This window comes from Oryctolagus cuniculus, chromosome 2 (genome assembly GCF_964237555.1).
Source record: "Oryctolagus cuniculus chromosome 2, mOryCun1.1, whole genome shotgun sequence".
In the NCBI taxonomy this organism is placed as follows: Eukaryota; Metazoa; Chordata; class Mammalia; order Lagomorpha; family Leporidae; genus Oryctolagus; species Oryctolagus cuniculus.
This window is the reverse complement of record NC_091433.1, coordinates 166,990,387-167,012,149: the sequence shown is the minus strand read 5'-3', so window position 1 is coordinate 167,012,149 and position 21,763 is coordinate 166,990,387. Positions and strand designations below refer to the sequence as shown.

The 21,763-nt window shown below is 37.2% G+C and overlaps 1 long non-coding RNA gene and 1 pseudogene across 4 annotated transcripts in view; one reads left to right on the top strand and one right to left on the bottom strand.

Moving 5' to 3' along the window:
• Positions 1-21,763, bottom strand: part of LOC103347702 (uncharacterized) — a 465,165-nt gene that overhangs the window by 333,189 nt on the left and 110,213 nt on the right. The gene's annotated exons all lie outside the window — the stretch shown is intronic.
• LOC100340896 (Y-box-binding protein 1 pseudogene) lies at positions 12,049-13,577 on the top strand (annotated as a pseudogene).

Below are 21,763 nucleotides of genomic sequence, written 5' to 3'. Positions count from 1 at the left end.
TGAATTTAGTCGCTTGAGAGATAGAAAACTGAAGAAAGTCACAGTGCAAACCACAAATGAGCAACGTAGAAAATTGTCACCATCAATTTCAGGGGCTTTGGAAGGCATTTGGCATTATGTGCCAGAGACCAAAACCAAATGATGGATTCAGCCCTGTTGTCGCTGTTGAGCTGAAGGATACAAATCACTCAATTTTTAAACTCAAAGCTGCAGAAACAGGATGTATTTGAGCTATAAGGGGATCAAATAGATGAATGTCAGATACCCACAGATCAAAAGGTGCACACCCCAATGTACTGTAGGTCAATTTTCCTAAATTGGTTGCAGTAAAGGAAACTAACATTGTTTCTGAATTTTAACAACTGGATCTTTTGTTCAACAGTTTCATAATGATGGTGGAAGGGAAGGTGATATGGCTGTTGTTCCAGGTAAAGGACATTCACCTATCACTTCTAATATCCATTTGAGCAGATCTGTGCCACCTCTAAATAAGTCTTGGAGTAGAGGACACAGCATGGAAGTTAAGTTTATAGTTCTTGCCTATTTTACCTGATGGACTATTTTTTTTTTTTACTTTACTTCATGTTTGTTGAACTCTTTATCTTAGGAAGCCATTAAACCTTTGAGTATAATGTAAATTAAAAGTAAATCTCAAAAAAATAAAATATTGAGTTAAGACTATTTACCAGTCTCCTGATGCTGTGACAACCATACAATCTCTTTGAAAGTTATCTTCAAGTTAAAAGAATTAATTCTGTATGAATTCTCTGAAATATATATATATATATATATATCTTCAATCAACTAACTCTCCTTAATCCCAAAGTTTTCTGAAATAACTAAAACAAATAGGAAAATGGTATTTTAAAACACGTATCTTTACTGTTATCAAATCTATCATTAAGACACACATTTTAAGGGCTTTATTTCAGATATGATAATAAGACTTTAGAAAGTAAGGGATTATTTATTATACTAATTAAATGAAGGGATGGATATGAAGAAAGTGCCCCCTTGTTCATGAGTGAACAAGACTTTTGATCAGAGTCCTGGAAACTATGGAGCTAAAACTGGAATGGACCAAGGAATGTTGAGACTCTCAGGAAATTAGTAATTCAGACAAAAGGAAATATTTCAGAAACTACCTCAGTGCCTAGAAGTATAGTAACTGCCTGCCACCTTCATTGCCTTGTGGGAACTGTTTCAGGGTAGACTTCTACAGGGGCAAAAGCTACCTGACTTCATTCATTCACTCACTTAAGATTTAGCAATGCATGCACTTGCTAGTACTAAGAATAAACTGGAAACAAAATATACACAAATTCTTTCCCATTTTGTGCTTATTCTAAAATTAGCTCTTCTCTCTTCTACTTAAAACATTCTCACCATTTTATACTGCAAAGGAAGAACGGCTGCATGAAAAGCTGCACAACTAACAAGCACTGCTTTCATATTCTGTTTTTCTTCATTCCTAACTTGGTTTCTTGAAGTGTAAAGAGTGAGGTTCATAAGCAACCCTGCCACTCTCCTGAGGACTATAAGGAGGAAGTTCTATATCAACTAAGAGGAGAGGTGTGGAGTCTGAACCCTGGTTTTCAGTACTTGGAAGAACTAACTGGAGATTCCCAAATTCCTTAACTTCTCCACATCAGTTTTCTTGTCTATATAAGAAAACCAGCAACAGTATTTGTCTTAGCTCGTTGTTGTAATAATTAAATAACATACAAGGTAAAAGGGCCAAAAATAGTACAAACATATTAACAAAAGTCTCACATGTAATTGTTGCAGCTGATCCAGAATAAATAGTGTGTCCACGGGGCTGGTGCTGTGGAATAATGGACTAAACCTCTGCCTGCAGCACAGGCATCCCATATACATGCAGGTTGGTGTCCCAGATGCTACAGTTCTGGTCCAGCTCACCGCTTATGGCGGAGGAAAGCAGCAGAAGATGGCCCAAATGCTTTGGCACCTGTACCAGCATAGGAGACCAAGAAGAAGCTCATGGCTCCTGGCTTTGGATAAGCCCAGCTCTAGCCACTGTGGCCATTTGGGAGTGAAACAGCGGATGGAAGACTGTTCTGTCTGTCTCTCCCTCTCTCTGTCTGTAACTCTGCCTCTCAACTAAATAATTTTTAAGAGAAAAAATAGTGTGTCCTTTGAAGTATGGCTGTAAGAATCTAGTAACAATAGTGATGACTTATCATTGAAAATTTATTTCTCCATTTTTAAAGTGAACATAGTATAAGTATCTTAATACATCTCACACACACAGAGAGTAGAGAAAAATAAAGATGAAAAGAATTATCACATAGCATCAAAAGCCAACACATAACTTGAAGTCAAGTAATTGACATCAAAACTTTTCAATTTTGCTTATTCTGCCTCCTCAGAAGTGTATAAATATGTTAGCCCAAATAACCCAATCCAACTTAATCCCCTTGGGACAATGCAAAACTCTTAACTGAGCATCAGTTACCTTGGAATTTTCTATATGACAAAAGGCTTTTATGAAAAGAAAGGTACAGTTTAGAAAATGGCATCTTGACATTACTGGACATAAAAATAAAGCAGACAGCCCTTTGGGGAGAAACCATTGACTTTACAGCAGAGCTGAATATGTCACTCTCAGAGAAAAGCAGTCCTTATGAAAAGGGCAAGGCTGACCATCTAAGAGGAACTACAAATTGGATAAAGTGTTGAGCTAGCAATTCAAGGACAGACAGAAAGCAAGGGACACAAGAATGGAGGAGGAAGAAGGGAGATGCCTTTGTTAGAGTAACTGGCTTAAGACATCCCCTACTTCTGTATCAACATTAATTGTAGCAATAGAAACACTCATAAAATGCTTACTCTAAGAAGGGCACAATAATGGTTATTTCACATGCATTATCACATTCAATTCCCATATTAATAAGGAAGGATCTATTGTTTTTCTTATTCCCTTGATGAGCATAGTGAAGTTAGGAAATTTGTCTAAGATTATAAAACCAATAAGTAGAGTTGCTAGGACCTGAATTAAGCATAATTTCTTTGATGGAGGAAAGCATGGACTTGAGCCATCATTGTTTCCTCTAGGGTACACATTAGCAAGGAAGCTAGAATCAGGAACAGAACTGGGACTTAATTTTAGGCATTCTAATATGACATGCAAGGTGCCCCAAACATTCTTAACTGCTAGACCAATGTTCATCCCATTACTGATTTTTTTAAATTGTATTTAAGGTATATGAACTTCATGCATTTCATAAATACAAATTTAGGAACACAGTGAATCTTTCCACCCTACCTTCCCTCTCACCTGCACCCCCATTCTTCTTCCTCCTCCTTTTTCCATTCCCATTCTTATTTTTAACTAAAATTTACTTTCAATTAACTTCTATAAATGTAAGATAAGCCCTACAATAAGTAATGAGTTCAACAAATAGTATGAAAAATAAAAAATAAAAAACAATATTTGAGACAAGAGCTGTGCAAAGTTATGACATCTCAAAGTGTCAATTTCACTTCTGTAGATTACCTTTTAGGTACTCTTGTAATTACCAAAGATCAGGGACACATATTAAGAATGTATTAATTATTTGTGGTTTTTTTATTTTTTTAACTTTTATGTAATAAATATAAATTTCCAAAGTACAACTTTTGGATTATAGTGGCTTTTTCCTCCCATAGCCTCCCTCCCATACACAACCATCCCATCTTCCACTCCCTCTCCCATCCCACTCACATCAAGATTCATTTTAAATTATCTTTATATACAGAAGATCAATTTAGTATATACTAAGTAAAGATTTCAACAGACTGCACCCACACAGAAACACAAAGTATAAAGTACTTTTTGAGTGTTTGAGTACTAGCTATACCTTAATTCACATAGTACAACACATTAAGGCAAGAGATCCTACATGGGGAATAAGTGCACAGTGACTCCTATTGTTGATTTAACAATTGACACTCTTATTTATGCATCAGTAATCACCGGAGGCTCTTGTCATGAGCTTCCAAAGGTTTGGAAGCCTCTTGAGCTCGCCAACTCTAATCTTATTTAGACATGGCCATAGTCAAAGTAGAAGTTCTCTCCTTTCTTCAGAGAAAGGTACCTCCTTCTTTGATGGCCCGTTCTTTCCGCTGGGATCTCACTCACAGAGATCTTTCATTTAGGTCCTTTTTTTTGCCACAATGTCTTGGCTTTCCATGCCTGAAATACTCTCAGGGGCTTTTTATCCAGATCCGAATGTCTTAAGGGCTGATTCTGAGGCCAGAGTGCTGTTCAGGACATCCACCATTCTATGAGTCTGATGTGTATCCTGCTTCCCATGTTGGATCATTCTCTCCCTTTTTAATTCTATCAGTTAGTATTAGCAGACACTAATCTTGTTTATGCGATCCCTTTGACTCCCAATCCTATCATTATGATCAATTATGAACTGTAACTGATAGTTGACTAGTGAGATGGCATTGGTACATGCCACCTTGATGGGATTGAATTGGAATCCACTGGCACGTCTCTAACTCTACCATTAGGGGTAAGTCCAATTGAGCATGTGCCGAACTGTACATCTCCTCCCTCTCTTATTCCCACTCTTATATTTAACAGGGATCACTTTTCAGTTAAATTTAAACACCAAAGAATAATTGTGTGTTAATTAAAGAATTCAAGGCCGGCGCCGCAGCTCACTAGGCTAATCCTCTGTCTTGCGGCACCGGCACACCGGGTTCTAGTCCCGGTCGGGGCCCTGGATTCTGTCCCGGTTGCCCCTCTTCCAGGCCAGCTCTCTGCTATGGCCCGGGAGTGCAGTGGAGGATGGCCCAAGTGCTTGGACCCTGCACCCCATGGGAGACCAGGAGAAGCACCTGGCTTCTGGCTTCAGATCAGCGCGGTGCGCCGGCCGCAGTGCGCTGGCCGCGGCTGCCATTGGGGGGTGAACCAACGGCACAGGAAGACCTTTCTCTCTGTCTCTCTCTCTCTCTCACTGTCCACTCTGCCTGTCAAAAAAATAAAAAAAAAATTAAAGAGTTCAACCAATGGGATTAAATAGATCAAAAAAATACTAAAAGGAATAAAATAGTAAGTTGTTCCACGACAGTCAGGACAAGGATATATGTATTTTCATCAACATGCCCTATATTTCAAAATTTTCTGATTCAGTACAGTAAATGTTATCATTTTCTATATGTGGTTTGAGGACAACAAAAAAGTTGGGGAACACTTCACTTTAGAAATTTATATGCCATGAATTAATCCATTTGTCTCTTAAATGCACACTTTTTAGACAGCTAGAATTTCCCCATGGCATCTCAAAACCCATCCTCTGATGGTGTAATGCCTGTGCAGAGGAAAACAAGCACTTTTAATTGGAGTAGTCTTCCTGTGCCATAATTGAATTTCTCCACTCTCACACTATGAGATTAAAAAGCTTCACTCTTTTGAATGAAAACAATCTTGGAATGTTAACTGATGACAGTATGTGAGTCCATTAAGAGGATGTATTGAGGTTATAGTCTTCTAGTTTGAGTGAAAATGACCACTTCAGGGTCAAAAAAGTAACCAAAGTTTTCCAGTCCATACCAAAATTGCATTTACCACACTTATGGGTAGTGTATCAACCTAAGCCACAGGACAGTTATGACTGAAATTTCCATTGCTAACTCAGATGCCTTAAATATCTTTACATCTCTTTGTCTTTATTCTAAAGAACTTAGAACTTTAGCACCTAAAATCTATCCTTATTAATAATTGATTTCACTGCCATATTATCAAAACAGCACATAATCAAAGCAAAGTGGCCTCAGCATGACAAGACAGCTGTACATTTTGCTAATTACATGGTAGCAGCTGTTTTCCCATTTGAATGTGTTTCTTTTCTACTTGGAGATGTGAGGATCACATGTAAATGTAGTTGAAGATTTTTCTGCTGCAAATTCCATCATCATCCCAGCCTATTCCAAGAAATGATCTGTGAGTAGCATAATCGAGTATTTCTCTCTTAAGACAAAAGTTAACATTTACAACTTAATAATTATATTCTGAGAAATAAGAATCATGCGCACACTGCTAGTGAAATCTGGAAAGCGAAATCCAGGACTCTGTTTCTATTGCCCTTGTAGCCCCCTAGTGGGAGGCAAGTGTTTTACCCTAAGAATAATCTAAATAACCTTACTGATTAAATACATAAAATAAGAAATGCAAAAATATCTTTAATATTCTTAATACTCATTGCTATATTCAGAATATTCAGTAAATTCAAAGTTTTACTGATATTCAATCTGTAAAGCATGAGGAACATAGCCTATCTGTTTTTGATGATGGTTCCTTTGTACAGCTGTATGTGGTGGATTCATTTTTAAACAAGACACCGTTTTTAGCTGCAGACACCAAGAAGCTGAGTTTATGGAGAAGATGCATGCCATTCTTTCAGATCCTTCAGTCAGTAAGGTAGAGCAACATAAATTGCAAACAAGGCTATAAATATTGATACTAATACTAGCTCTTATCTATGTCTGGAAAGAATGATGCACTCTATTGAATTCCTCACACACATTTTCATTTAAAGTTCAGAGTGCCCTGGCCCAGGAGGCCCTGTGTGTAGCTCCATCTTACTGTTGAAGAAGATAAAACTTAGCATCTAAACCCTGATGTGTCCAACTCCAAATTCCATCCTAGAAAAGATTTTCCCACTCTATGATACCTTTATTAGTTATTTCAACCTTTGGGGAAAACGTATGGTAATTTCCCCTGCTTTACAGGTTTGTATTACTTATTTGTTAAATTACAAATCAAGTTTACCTTCTGGAAACCTTTACATATCAATCATAAAGGAGAAGGAGCTGGGTATTTTAATACCTACTTGCAGAATCATTAAGCACTGACTACTGAGATTGTGACCACCATTAGACAGAACAAGAAAGGTCAAGGAAAAAATTTCCAGCTCGTTGACTGTGCCTAAAACTGTCATGGTGAGTCACATTCCACACAGTCTCACAGTGCTGAGCTAGCATCTAAATAGATCAAAGCTATGAATAAGCTCAAAATGGCTAATTCATGCACTAAACCCAAATGTCAAAATGAGTTAAACAAAAATCCCTTTAGAAAAACTACTTAACTGAGGGAATCACTGGAAGAAATGTGATGGAATTTATTATTTATCTAGATTCAGATGTATTTACTACTGTTAGGAGCAGCCAAACAATAAAAGCAAAGGCATAATAATAGCCTAACTAAGGAAAAAATAATAATCTACTGCCCAAAGTCTTTAGGGAAAAGATGTTAAGAAATTAGTGAGATGAAATGCCTAGTGGTACATGATAAAGAGGTTCCTAATGGGTGATCTTCTGCCTCCCTTAACCATAGTGACTATGAATGCATTATTGAATGAATAAATCAGTAGCTTAATGACATAACAACTTCCAATGTATCCATCCAATTTTTCATTCTTAATGTCTCTGTTCATTTTCCCCACCCTTAATTTTTCTTCTCCTCACTTATAATGAGAAAGGCATTGTTTTTATAACCCTTGCTGCTACCACATATATGCTGTCATTTCTCTTGCGGTAGAATTCTAGATAAGCCTCACAGACCAAAGACAAAAACCCAACTATCCTTCTTTGCCTGTTTTTTTTTTTTTTTCACCCTCATTCTTACCCAACTAACTTCAAGAGAGCCCATACTGGACTGCTTAATAATAACTTGCATTATTATAGCAACACCATATTTTTCTACTTCTCTTAGAGTCCTATAAGAACTAGTAGTATTTAAATAGTCATAGCAGAATAAAGTGGGAACACTGCTGCCATCTCTCCCAGCTTTTAGTCATGTAGAGAAGGAAGAGGAAATGTGACTAACACTAACTAAAAGGGTGATTACAAGCTGGTAGGAAACACTTATATACTTACAAAAATCACCACATATTACATGAATTAATGAAAGACTCTTGTGTAAAGTTTGTGCAGCGACCATTCTTTGCTTTCCAAACTTGTTGAACAGTCCTATGTACTCTGGACAGAAGGAATGTAATCAATTGACATATTCAGAGATACAGAAACATATTTAGGTAAAATCTTGAGTTCTTCTGCAACCTAGAAGCTCAATTATTAAACCTGTATACCCTTCACTTAAGTCAATGCCTTATATAGCTATGTCTAATGGGACAGGGTTGACATGAATGGCCATGTCAGAAAAGAAGATATGCTCCAAGATAAAAGCATCACAAGGGATAAATGAGTTTGAGAAGACAGGGCTTCTCAAAATCATTTTGCCCTGATGTTGGAAAGAACTAATTATTGGGGTTAGGTATGCTGCTGCGTGTAATCCCATCCCCTATCTTTGCTATGACTTATGCCAGCTGTAAGGTAAAATCAAAAGGATTATGAAATTGGACACTTTTGCTCCTTCGCTGCAGGATCTCCTTAATGAACAAAGTGGTGAGCAGCTGGTCCCTGAACAAAGGGCGTGATGAGGCGATTTCCAAGGAAATGTTTGCCTTATACAAGTATGTCAGATCCAACCTTGCAGACAGACTAGGTATGGTGTCCAGTTCTTAAATGTTCATTACAAATGAACATTTACAGGAATTGGCAAACATGCTTAGACAAACCAGACCTTCAAGACTCACACCTTTCTGATTTTCAATTTTCTTTTCAATGTTGCTGTCATTTTCCCTTATGCTATAATAACCATGAGTATATATTTAAGATGTGAAGATACCTATTATATTTTGAGCAGCATTTATATCTGTTTTTAAAATGGGAGAATTTTCAGATTCAAATCTCAATACTGCTAGAAGTTTAAGTGTCCTAATTTTTAAATAGAACTTATTCTAGAATAGATTTGCATAAGGTTGTTGTTTGAAACAATGGGTTAATTAATTTTGACTGAGCTTTCAGCTACTTGAATGTGTTTTTTGCCAGATGCTCTTCATTTACTGAGAATACTGATAGGACAAATGTAAACTTAGAAGCCCATAAATATTCTTCCAGTTACTTCATATTAATGCATGGGTATTTTTTCATTACTTAATAAGTGATTTTCACTTTTTAAAAATGTTGGAAGGGGTATCATTTAACTGACCAATCTCTTATTTTATTACGGAATCCATCTCCCCCATTCCATTCAATCACTGACTTGTTCAGTCCACATTTAAGGGGAAAATTAAATGAACTGTGCGGGTGCATGTGAAATTTGATTCAGGGACCAGCGCTGTGGTGCAGCAGGTTAATGCCCTGGCCTGCAGTGCTGGCATCCCATATGGGTGATGGTTCGAGACCCGGCTGCTCCACTTCCAATCCAGCTCTCTGCTATGGCCTGGGAAAGCAGTAGAAGATGGCCCAAGTCCTTGGACTCCTGCACCCATGTGGGAGACCTGGAAGAAGCTCCTGGCTCCTGGCTTCAGATCGGCACAGCTCCAGCCATTGCAGCCAATTGGGGAGTGAACCATCAGATGGAAGATCTCTCTCTCTCTCTCTTCTCTCTGTAACTATGACTTGTAAATAAATAAATAAATCTTTAAAAAAAAAAGAAATTTGATTCATTCTAGGGGTACAGTCTGTACAAACATGGTACAAAGAAAGTACTGCAATGATTAGATTGAAAATACATGGGAATAGAGTGAAAAGTGGTAATTGGACTATTATTAATATTGGTTTAACATTGAATGTATTTCCTTAACTTTTGTTGCATCCTGATAGAGGTTTGCAAGGCATGTAACTATTCCCTGGGTGTATGTTAAATACTTTCAAAGCGGTATTCCTTCTTTGTAGGCCTCTGTGGAAACAGATTCATTAAACTGGACTTCTCTCCCTAGACAGAAAAACTAAAGACAGTTTCTCTAAGTGCTCTTAAGTAAAGGAAAGATGAATTTTCAAAGATTTATTGATTTGGCAACCATTCTGGATCCATTTACAGGAAGAGTACACGAAGGGCCTTTGTTTGCTGAATCCTCCACTCAAACCCCAAATTCCTAACCTAGAACGGAAACCTGGGTGAAGTGGGTTAAGAATTCAGTGACATGGAATTCAGAGATCATGCTTGCTCATCTCTATCCCTCTGAGTAAGAGTAATGCCCGGGTTGAGGAGAGGGAAGTTGACAAACAGAAACTCAGACAATTAATGAGGAAGATAAGGAAAATACATGGAGATTAGGTAATTGTAGAATTCCAAGTTGTGTGGAAACCCACTAATAAATAAATAAGTAGATCTATCAAAAGTATTTATCTCAGTGTAGGAGACTGAATACATAGCCTTAGCTTAATTATAAACATTATTTTTTTGAAAATAGACTTAAAAGAGAAAAAGGAAAGGGGCACATAGGAACTTGAAAAGGCAAAGACAAGGATATGAAAGGTGGCTTGAAACCACTGGGTGTGGCTTTTAAATGGAAATTTAAATATGAACATGGGTATGTGGGGTAGTTATTTGACACAGAGGTTAAGATGCACACATCTCATTATCAGAATGCCTGGTTACAGTCCTGGCTCTGCTTCCCATTCAAGCTCTCAAAGTGCAACTTTTGGAGGTAACATATGATAGCTCCAGTACTGAGTCCCTGCCACCCATGTCAGAGACCCAGATCAAATTCTGGGCTACCAGACTTGGCCTGGCCCAGCCCTGCTTTTCCAGGCATTTGAGGAACGAACCTGCAGATGAAAGATCCATAGGTCTGTGTGTGTGTGTGTGTGTGTGCATGTGTGTTTCTCTCTCTCTCCTTCCCCTTTTCAAGTAAAGTGAAAATAAATAAGCCAACATTTAAAAATAAATGGATATGAAACATGGAAGTACATTGGTGAACGCAGGTCAGGAAATGTTGTTGAAAGGAGGCATTAAAAGAAGTTTTATGCTCAATGTTACTGAAGTGCTGGCATTGCATCCAACTTTCTTTAAAGTTGCCTTTGAAGATCTGCACAGGTGAGATGATGTAGACAGCACTCCAAGCTTAGAACAAGATTGAACTTGGGGCCACATTCATGAAGATTTAATTCAACATTTAGTAGCAATGCAAATAAGCTAAAAAAGAGAACTAAAATTAACAAAGGTTTGCCTCCTGAGCTAATGCAATGTGACTCAGAAATAAGTGGGCCTAACACAATGGTCAGAATAAAAGTATCCTACAAGTTAATCATTTACTTAGACTCAAAATGTATACTTAAAGGACTCTATTAAAATATATTTAAAAACGTCAGAAATACTTTAAGCACATATATTTACCAGAATTGACTATAACTGTGAAATATAAATGTGTAACAGGCAGATTGTTAAATGAGAGGAATTTTTTAAAGATCCGAACATGAGATTCATAAATCCAGGCAATCACAAGGGAAAATGTTGTTACATTTAAAGTGCAGGTTAGAATACATAGGTATTACTAAATGTCTGCATAATGTGGAAAACAAATAACCTACAACTAAAAATAAATGCTTAATGGAAAGTCACAAAAAATTTCTAACATTCTTGTACACGGTAGTTGGGCTGCAACTTTTTGTCTTCCTCTTCCTTCAACCTCTTTGCTTTCTTCATCTTCTATTTTTTAATTGTCAAGATTTATTTGTTAAGCTTGTACTTTTTCCAGAACAAAAATGTGGTAGGGTAGATGTAAAAGCCCATCTGGGATTATCACACAGAGAACTGTGTAATCTAAGATGCTGGTTCCCAGTCTGAACGGGCATCAGAATCATCTGACCTCCGGGACTCTGTAGGCCTGCAGGAGAACCAAAGATGTTGTTTTTCTTGCATGTTCCCAGATGATACTGTTGCTGCTTACCTGGACAACCAGAGAATCATGGCTCTAAGAGAAATATCAATTTTCATTCCTATGATTCTCAAGATGTTATTCATCTACCCAATCACGCTGCTGGGAGGATCTATACATGCAGGATAGTGCAGTGGAATCTTCTCTACAAAACTATGAGTTAACATTTTGCCCTTGGCTTTGATCAAAGGTGAAAGCAAATATGACATGACTCTTGGGAAGGGAAATTGACAGTGTGTGTGTGTGTGTGTGTGTGTGTGTGTGTGTGTTTAACGGTACCTTTAAAAGGGTCTATGTTTAAAATACCTTCATGAGAGTTCAATCGGTAGCGGGAGCGGAGAGCGGGCCCCAGAGAGCCCTGAGCAGCCCCACCGCCGCTGCCGGCCTAGTTGCCATCACACTCCGGGAGGAGCTGCAGCTGCCGCAGCCGGCCCCAGTCACCATCACCGCAACCAGGAGCAGCGAGGCGGAGACCCAGCAGCCGCCCGCCGCCCCCGCCCTCAGCGCCGCGGAAACCAAGCCTGGCACCACCGGCAGCGGCTCAGGGAGCGGAGGCCCCGGGCGGCCTCACATCGCCAGCGCCCGCCAGCAGGGACAAGAAGGTCATCGCAACGAAGGTTTTGGGAACAGTAAAATGGTTCAGTATAAGGAACGGATATGGTTTCATCAACAAGAATGACACCAAGGAAGACGTATTTGTACACCAGACTGCCATAAAGAAGAATAACCCCAAGGAAGTACCTTCGCAGTGTAGCAGATGGAGAGACTGTGGAGTTTGATGTTGTTGAAGGAGAAATGGGTGCAGAGGCAGCAAATGTTACAGGTCCTGGTGGAGTTCCAGTGCAAGGCAGTAAATATGCAGCAGACCGTAACCATTATAGACGCTACCCACGTCGTAGGGGTCCTCCACGCAATTACCGGCAGAATTACCAGAACAGTGAGACTGGGAAAAAGAATGAGGGATGGGAGAGCGCTCCCGAAGGCCAGGCCCAACAACTCCAGCCCTACCGCAGGTGACGGTTCCCACCTTACTACATGCGGAAACCCTATGGGCGTCGACCACAGTATTCCAACCCTCCCATACAGAGAGAAGTGATGGAAGGTGCTGACAACCAGGGTGCAGGAGAACAAGGTAGCCCAGTGAGACAGAATATGTATCCGGGTTATAGACCACGATTCCGCAGAGGTCCTCCTCGCCAAAGACAGCCTAAAGAGGACGGCAATGAAGAAGACAAGGAAAACCAAGTTGTTGATGAGACCCGGGGTCAGCAGCCACCTCAGTGTCGGTACCGCCGCAACTTCACCTACCTACGCAGACGCCCAGATAACCCTAAACCACAAGATGGCAAAGAGACAAAAGCAGCCGATCCACCAGCTGGGAATTCATCCACTCCGGAGGCTGAGCAGGGCGGGGCTGAGTAAATGCCGGCTTAACATCTCTACTATCATCCAGTTTAGTCATCCAACAAGAAGAAATGAATATGAAATTCCAGCAATAAGAAATGAACAAAAGATTGGAGCTGAAGACCTTAAGTGCTTGCTTTTTGCCCATTGACCAGATTACTAGAACTATCTGCATTATCTATGCTGCATGGGGTTTTTATTATTTTTACCTAAAGATGTCTCTTTTTGGTAATGACAAACGTGTTTTTTAAAAAAGCCTGGTTTTTCTCAATACACCTTTAAAGGTTTTTAAATTGTTTCATATCTGGTCAAGGTGAGATTTTTAAGAACTTCATTTTTAATTTGTAATAAAAGTTTACAACTTGATTTTTTCAAAAAAAGTCAACAAACTGCAAGCACCTGCTAATAAAGGTCTTAATAAAAAAAATAAAAAAATAAAATACCTTCATGAAACAAGAAGGATAGAATTTAATTCTCTTTACAAATTACTTTATTAAACAATAGGAACTTATTTTAAACTATCCATTTGCATCTCTGCTTTATTCTTGGATTTAAGATGGTTTCCAATATACAGGGAGAACAATAGATTAGAAAAAAATTACAAGTCAATAGGTGAGGAAATCAGGACAATCCACACAACTAAGATGGCATATGAACTTTCCTCACCTTGGGAAATGGAAAACACTTATATAATTACACTAAGTTTCTCTCTCTCATCTTTTCTTATTCCCTCCACAGCAGCTTTGAGGACTTTTTTGCTACTATTTCTTTCTTTTTACCCCCAACTTGCTCAAACTGCAAGTTCTAGGAAATGGCACAAGTTTCTATTTCTAACATAATCTTTGACTATCAACAAATTACAAGGTTATGTTCAACTAGCAGCACAAATGAAGTTAATATTTAAGAATAAGAACATTTAACTCTACATCTGCAATATAGTTTTAAATATTTGTTTGACTATCTCCACAAAGCCTGAGAAACATAAACTGCCTCCAGGAAATGACAGCCTCTCCAAGATCAAGAGAAAGTGCTATGGGCATTGTAATGAACTTCACTCAACATCTCAGATTTAACCAGCTGAAAAATGTTTGCTTCTCCTCTATAAGCAGCATTCTATTCAACTTTTAGAAATGACGATCCTGTTCTACAATGGAAAAGCCATATATTGTCCTATAGATTGAACAAAATGTCCTTGACTCATTTAGCCTAGAGAGGAGCATTGCCTTTTGGTACAAGCTACTTAGCATATATATATATATTAAGGGAGCAGATTCCAATAATTTGTTTCTAGGCTAAAAAGGCCAGAGGCTTCCTTTTGTTCAGGATAAAGAAAAAATGTTTCTTATCTTCCCCACAATGTATTAGCTTCTGTTTATTCAAACTCTGATGACACTGTCTCTGGCTAATATGAAGGCACGCTAAGAACACAAAAGAAAGAAGTAATTTTTACCATTAGTGTAATTAAATGTATTAGGAAAGGAGAATATTGTGATGCAGGAGCAAGTAGGTCAGCTACAAATTTATGTGAAACTCAATGTACTGCAAATACAGGCTTACTTCTTGCTGATTTTGGCAACAAATGGTCATAACCTAAATAACACACTAAAACTGCAATTGGCAGAATCAGTGAAACAATAGATGCCTATTTAAGGGAGAAGTTTCTATGTTCTGTTTTTTAAACAGTAAATCACATGATTGGTGTTTGCTTACTTAATAAAGCTGTTAGGGATGATCTTTTCAGAGCTGACACATTATCAATTCAAATCAGTAATTCAATACACAGATGAAACTTGTCAGTGATGGTGGTATGGTTCAGAGTTGTTTGGAATCAAAGTCAGCTCAGAATGAAGTGTTGATGGAAATTATTTTTAAGAACAACTTATTAGGTTCCTCTTGGGTACAAAGTCTTGAATAAGACCCTGGAGAGACAGATAAATTATAAACATCTCTGAGAAATATTGTATACAAGGATAAACTGACAGAACTGCAGCATGGAAAGAATGTAATGTGCTTGTATCCCATTTTTCAAGGCAAACATTATGACATGATTGGTTCAGAGCTGATCCACAAGGGAGTACTGTGCACTCAGCAGGGGTCAGATGCTTGCTATAAACATTACCTCATTTAATCCTCACAACAGTCATGAAAAGCATTTTGTGCCATTTTACAAAGGAGGAAAAATGAAGCTCAAGGCTTTTGCAATGGTCTCAAAATAGCAATGTTAGTGGGAATCAGAATCAGAATTTAAAGCCAGGACTGTTTGATTTTTGTAAAAAAAAATTCAGTTTCCCATAATATACCAGGATGCCATATGGTAGTCTCCCTTATATTTGGGAAACCCCTTCTTTCAGTTTCTCACTGAATTCTCTTTTCTAGGTCAAAGATCACTCTTCTCTTAGGAAACTTCAAATCTTATTTCAATCTTATTTCCCTGAAGCATTAAATATACGTAAGCAGCTTGCAGACCCAGAGGCACTTTCTACAGGCACTTTCACACTCTTAGGTCGCCAGCAATTGGAAAATGAAATCTTGTCACATATACACTATAAACAAACCAAAGACATAGGAAGCTATTTTGAAGAGATACATAAACCAGCTTAATTCCAATGTTTCAGGGAAGCTATTTTGTAAGACCACATAGTGTATAACATTCTTTTGGAGTATTATTACTCATACCCAACTAAGGTGAATCCTAGAATGATGGTATGAGCATCATATATATTTGTGTACTTGTTCAACAAACACTCATTGCATAGCCATTGTGTGGGTATTTATCTACTTACACTTTATACAGCCAAAGCATTCTGAATCATTTTACTTTGTCACTAGCTATTGTGTATACCATTTTGTATACTTGTATTTCCATGGGCAATGTACCATTTCATTTCAACATAACTACATATTTTAGACCTGCTCACATTTCAAGATATAATTCAAGTGGTTCCTATTCCATGAAGTCTTTCCTTTATTCCCAGTCAGATATTATATTCCATTCTCCTGCTATTCTCAATAGCACTTTTCTTGTAGCTCTATATGGAAATAAATTGTATTTACATATACATATATATATATATGAGAGAGAGAGAGACTTATACATATATTGACTGATTGACACATACATTATTGAATGCAAATTCTAATTCTACAGAAATTAGAATCATGCAAGGATGCCCAGCTTGGGTTCAAGGCCTGATAGAATATATTCAGCTCTAGGCTTGTGTAAGACTAAAAGTTCCTTGATGTTTTAATTTGTGTCTTGCTCATTTCTGAAGATACTACATCAATCAGCAAAAAGTTTTTCCCATAACCACTTCCAAAAGTAGTTGTGTAACCTGAATGGATCAAAAATACTGTGCAAAACTTGCAGAGAAAAGTAATCAATAAATAGTTACATATAAAGAGAACACACCACTTTGGTTATCTTGTTATTTTATAGTGTATAAAAGTAATATTTTTCTTTTTGTGGAATATCAAATTAGGAACTAAGTCAATGGAGTTTCATGTTTATAGGCGTATATTAGGGCTTGCTAGATCCGTAAATAACACAATTTGTCATTAAATGGATTTTGAATACATTATTGCTCAAAATTAAATCCCAGGAAACATTAAATAAATTGTACAATGAAAATGCCTTAGGCAAAATAATCACCAGGGGAATGCCTACCTCTTTTTTCCAGTGCTATCAATTCATCCCCCTTTGTTTTCCTTCAAAAGAAAAATACTACAGTGAAGCATATTTCAAGGTTGATTTATATATGGTGATTCTAAATTTTAATCAGTCTAAGTCATATCACATTGTTTTAAAGCCTCAAAGCGGGTCATTTGATTTTTAAAAATAATTTTCCTATCCATTTATGTTTTTACTGTTTAAATATCCATATCCAAATTACTTGCCATCTTTTGAGTCTTCTATTAGTCTCTTGAGAGGAGACAGCATGTGTGTATTACTTCTGGAAATGCATCATCAGCAATACTATCTGTAGGATTCCTTCTGTGTTCTATTATTTAAAAGGGCATTCCCAGGGAAGGTTAGCTATCTAGCACAATTCAAATAGAAGTTTACTAGATCAGTACTTTGAAAAATACCCAAATCTCACCTTTCATATCCTATTTACTCCTGGTATTTCTTTAATAGAAAACACTAAAATGATTAACTTAAGTTTGTATGGTCTCCTACTGAAATTTGAGCAAAAATAAGCCAACAGTGTAAATGGAAAAAGTTCTGAAAAATAAACGGCTTTTTTTTATAATTCTACTACTTGAAAAATAAACTCATACTTTTTTTTTTCTTTAGGGTCTTCTGGCATTCTTTGAGGCACAGGCTGAGAAAAAAGTGAAAAAGGAGGAAACAGCAATAGGTTATGGAAACAAGGAAGAAACGAGCAGTGGGATTGGGGGTGAAGGAAACTGGTGCTGGAGTCCCAGAAGTCAGTGAGAAGGTCCCTCTCTTGAAAGCTGAGTATGAGATGAGTCCATGCTCAATTTCTAATATTGAATGAATAAAATAAGCATGCTTAGTTTTTTAAATTAAAATTTATGGTAAGTAGAAAGGGGGTAGAGTGAAATATAGTAGGCTTTTCCTCTTGGTCAAACTAAAGACCCTTCTACAGTATTCTTGGAACTCTTTTCCAAACATCACAATAGTATTAGAAAATGTATGGTCGTCCTCCAAAAATGGCAGGTGTTCAAGTCCCTTCTATACAATGGTATAGTATTTGCATATTACATACTTATGTCTCTACATACTTTAAATCCTCTCTAGAGTTCTTAAAATACAATGCAAATTTTATAATAAATAGTTGTTATACTATACTGTGTAGGGAAAATGACAACATAAAAAGTCCTTACATACCCAGTTTAGAGGCTTTTTCTGAATATTTTTCAATCCAGGGTTAAATATATACATGCAAAATCCATAGACACTAGCTATGGATTTGAAACATTAGCTATATATTTGAAACATTTTAATCATCTACTGCTAATCATCTAACCATCTACTGCTGAGCAGGACTGCAGGTGTCTAAGTCAACAGTTTGGGCTCATATACCACATCAGAAATCCTCATTATATAACCCATGGGATTTACTTTTATTCTCAGCTTCCTATTTTTAAAACTTACAAACTCACAGAAAAGTTGAAAGACTAATATAATGAAGACTTGAATTCTTTCACCTATGTTCACCAATTGTTACCATTTTATCACATCTATTCCTGTGGGTGTATTGGATGTGTCAGACTTTATTTTCAGAGAAATCTGAAAATTAACTGCAGAAATGATGAGTCTTCCCCCCTACATATTTTATTATCCATCTCACAAAGATAAGAATATCATCCTACAAGAAGAAAATTAGCTATACCATTTACTATACAAAATGTCACCAATGCAGTTGTTCAAAAATATATTTTATGATTTTTAAAATATAGGATGCAATGAAAATATCAGAGCATTTCACTCAATTAGCCTCTGCTAATTTAGAAGTCACACATTTTTATGGTTTTTCTTTGTTTTTAGAGACATTGATTTTTTTTAAAAGTCCAATTGAGTTACTCTGAAGAAGATAATATTTTGGATTTTCTGATTGCCTTCTTATTAATAGGTATCAATAAGTTCAGGCTAATCATATTTGGGAAGAACAATTGGTATTTGAGGGTACTTTTTGTTATATCATATCAAGAGTTGCAAGATACCCAGTTGTCACACTAAAAGTAAAGATAAGTGATTCTTTGGAAAGGTACATTGTCCCCAATAAAATTCAGTGGGCAAATAATTAGTGTAGAGAATAAATTCATTTTAACTAAATGTTCTATTTGCCAACCACAATTCATGTAAAAGTTTTAGGATCCACTGAGAAAGCTTTCTCTAATCTGCTTAAAGTTGTCAATGATGATATTCTAATTCTATCATACCTTCTAAATTTACTAATTGATAAATTTCTGGGAAAAAATGTGCTTTAATTTGCATCTTTCACTATCTCACAGTTATAACCATCAACTCACAGAAGCTGTGACAATGCATTTACCATAATGTCTATCATAAACATTTTTTAAAATGCTCAAATTCCACAACTTACGGCCAGTAGGGCCTATTCAAATTGACTTCCATAGCATTTTGATACGACTCTTTTGCTTCTAAGTATTTCTTGGCTTTATGCCACACGATATTCCAGGATTACCTCATATTTTCTTGTCATAGATTACTGTTCACTTTCAGATGAACTATAGTTCCCTTTAACAGGGAATGGAACTTTGAAATCAAGCAAGATGTGCTCCTTTAGTCATCAAATGTCATTGCTTTGAGATCCCTTCAGTAGAAAGACTGTGTATTGTGTGTGTATGTGTATTGTACTGAATACAGATACATATAAACGTGTTTGCATCTATAATTTTTAGATACTGATATCTGTCCATGTAGTAGTAACAGTTTACATTCTTACCTGTAATATACCACAGTGCCTGTTTTCTAGCACTTTTTGCCCCAGATCCTGTAAAGCTTTTATAGTTTTTCTCATCTGACATATGAGAGATGAAATCTCTGGATAGTTTCAATTTTTATTTATCTTATTGAAGTGAAGTTGAATACTTGAAAATGATATATTACCTTATGTTAAAACAAAAACTCCAAATATATCATAAATGTAAATATACAATGGCGGGCCGGCGCCGCGGCTCACTAGGCTAATCCTCCGCCTAGCGGCGCCGGCACACCGGGTTCTAGTCCCGGTCGGGGCGCCGGATTCTGTCCCGGTTGCCCCTCTTCCAGGCCAGCCCTCTGCTGTGGCCAGGGAGTGCAGTGGAGGATGGCCCAGGTGCTTGGGCCCTGCACCCCATGGGAGACCAGGAAAAGCACCTGGCTCCTGGCTCCTGCCATCGGATCAGCGCGGTGCGCCGGCCGCAGCGCGCCGGCCGCGGCGGCCATTGGAGAGTGAACCAACGGCAAAGGAAGACCTTTCTCTCTGTCTCTCTCTCTCACTGTCCACTCTGCCTGTCAAAAAAAAAAAAAAAAAAAAAAAAAAAAAAAAAAAAAAAAAAAAAATATACAATGGCAATCATACAAGTATTAGAAGACTTTCCAGTATTACCTGGGAGTTGGGAAAAGCTTTTATAGTATAATTCAGAATCCAGAATATGTGGAAAGGTTGATGGATTGGATCGGAATGCGTTAATTCTTTTTGCAAAATAAAAATAAGAAAAATCATAAAACCATAACAAACTGGAGAAAACATTTCAATCAATCATGCCCAATATACAAACACCTTTTAAAGGTTTAGAAGGCAAAGATCAATTGCATGATATACAATGGGAAAAGACATGGAAAGAAAACTCATAGAACATGACATACAAGTGCCTCAAATATATCTTCTATGTCATATGTCTAACCTCAGGCATGCAGAAAACCTAGCCCTTAGGTCTGTGCAGGCAATATACTTTCTGTAATGACAGTAACTGAAAAGAACACACATCAACATCTCGATGAAAATGACAAAGTGAGTAGGTATGTGATATAAATCCCATGTAAAGTATGTGATATACACCCCTAGTCCACATGAGTTTGGCTAATGAGACTTTTATACCTCAGATATCATGAGAAAACTATTATGTAGCTGTTACCACACTATGTTGTACAACAGTTTAAGGGTTCTATTGCTGAGGTCCAGCCTTTGAGGCTCACTGCAACGCTCTTGACATAACTACTACATCTTCCAGCATGACTCACACAGCCCTCCTAGAAACGCCCTCTGCCAAGTTCTTCCCTGTTTTCTCAACTGGAGACCAAACACAGAGGGTTTTTTCCATTTGTTCAGGTTTTTAAATTTTTTTATTTGTAAAACAGAACAAATGTCATGAATACAGTTTAAAAGCATAATAATTCTTATCCTATCTTCCCTCCCACCTACCATCTTTTTCTCATTTTTCTTTTAATATTTAAAATGACACTTTCAATTTTCTTTATAATCACAATTTTAACCATCCACGAAATAAAGAATTCAACAAGTAGTAAGTAGAAAAAACACTGTTCCCTAAGAATATAGGCAAGGGCCATAAATAATAATCAAATCTTTAATTATAATTTCACTCACATTTATCACATTTATTGCACTCTGTATATCAGTTACCAGAAATCATAAAAAACACATGATATTTGTCTTTTTGGTACTGGCTTATCTCACTAAGCGTAAGGGTCTCCAGTTTTATCCATAATTGTTGCAAAAGCCAGGATTTCGTTTGTTTTCACTGAATAGTATTCCATCATGTAAATAGATCATAATTGCTTTTCCAGCCAACATTGGATGGACATCTGAGTTGAATCTCTATCTTAGCTATTGTGAGTGGAGCTGCTATAAACATGGGGGTACAGATAACTCTTTCAAATACTGATTTCGCCTCCTCTGAGTAAATTCCTAGGAGTGGAATGCTTGGGTCATATTGTATATACTTTCAGATTTCTGAAGAATTGAAATATAGTCTTCCATAATGGCTATACTAGTTTACATTCCCACCAACCTCGTATTAGGGTACCTTTTCCCCTACATCCTCACCACCATTTATTGTTTATTGATTTCTGTATGAAAACCATTCTAATTGGAATGATATAAAACCTCATTGCAGTTTTGATTTGCATT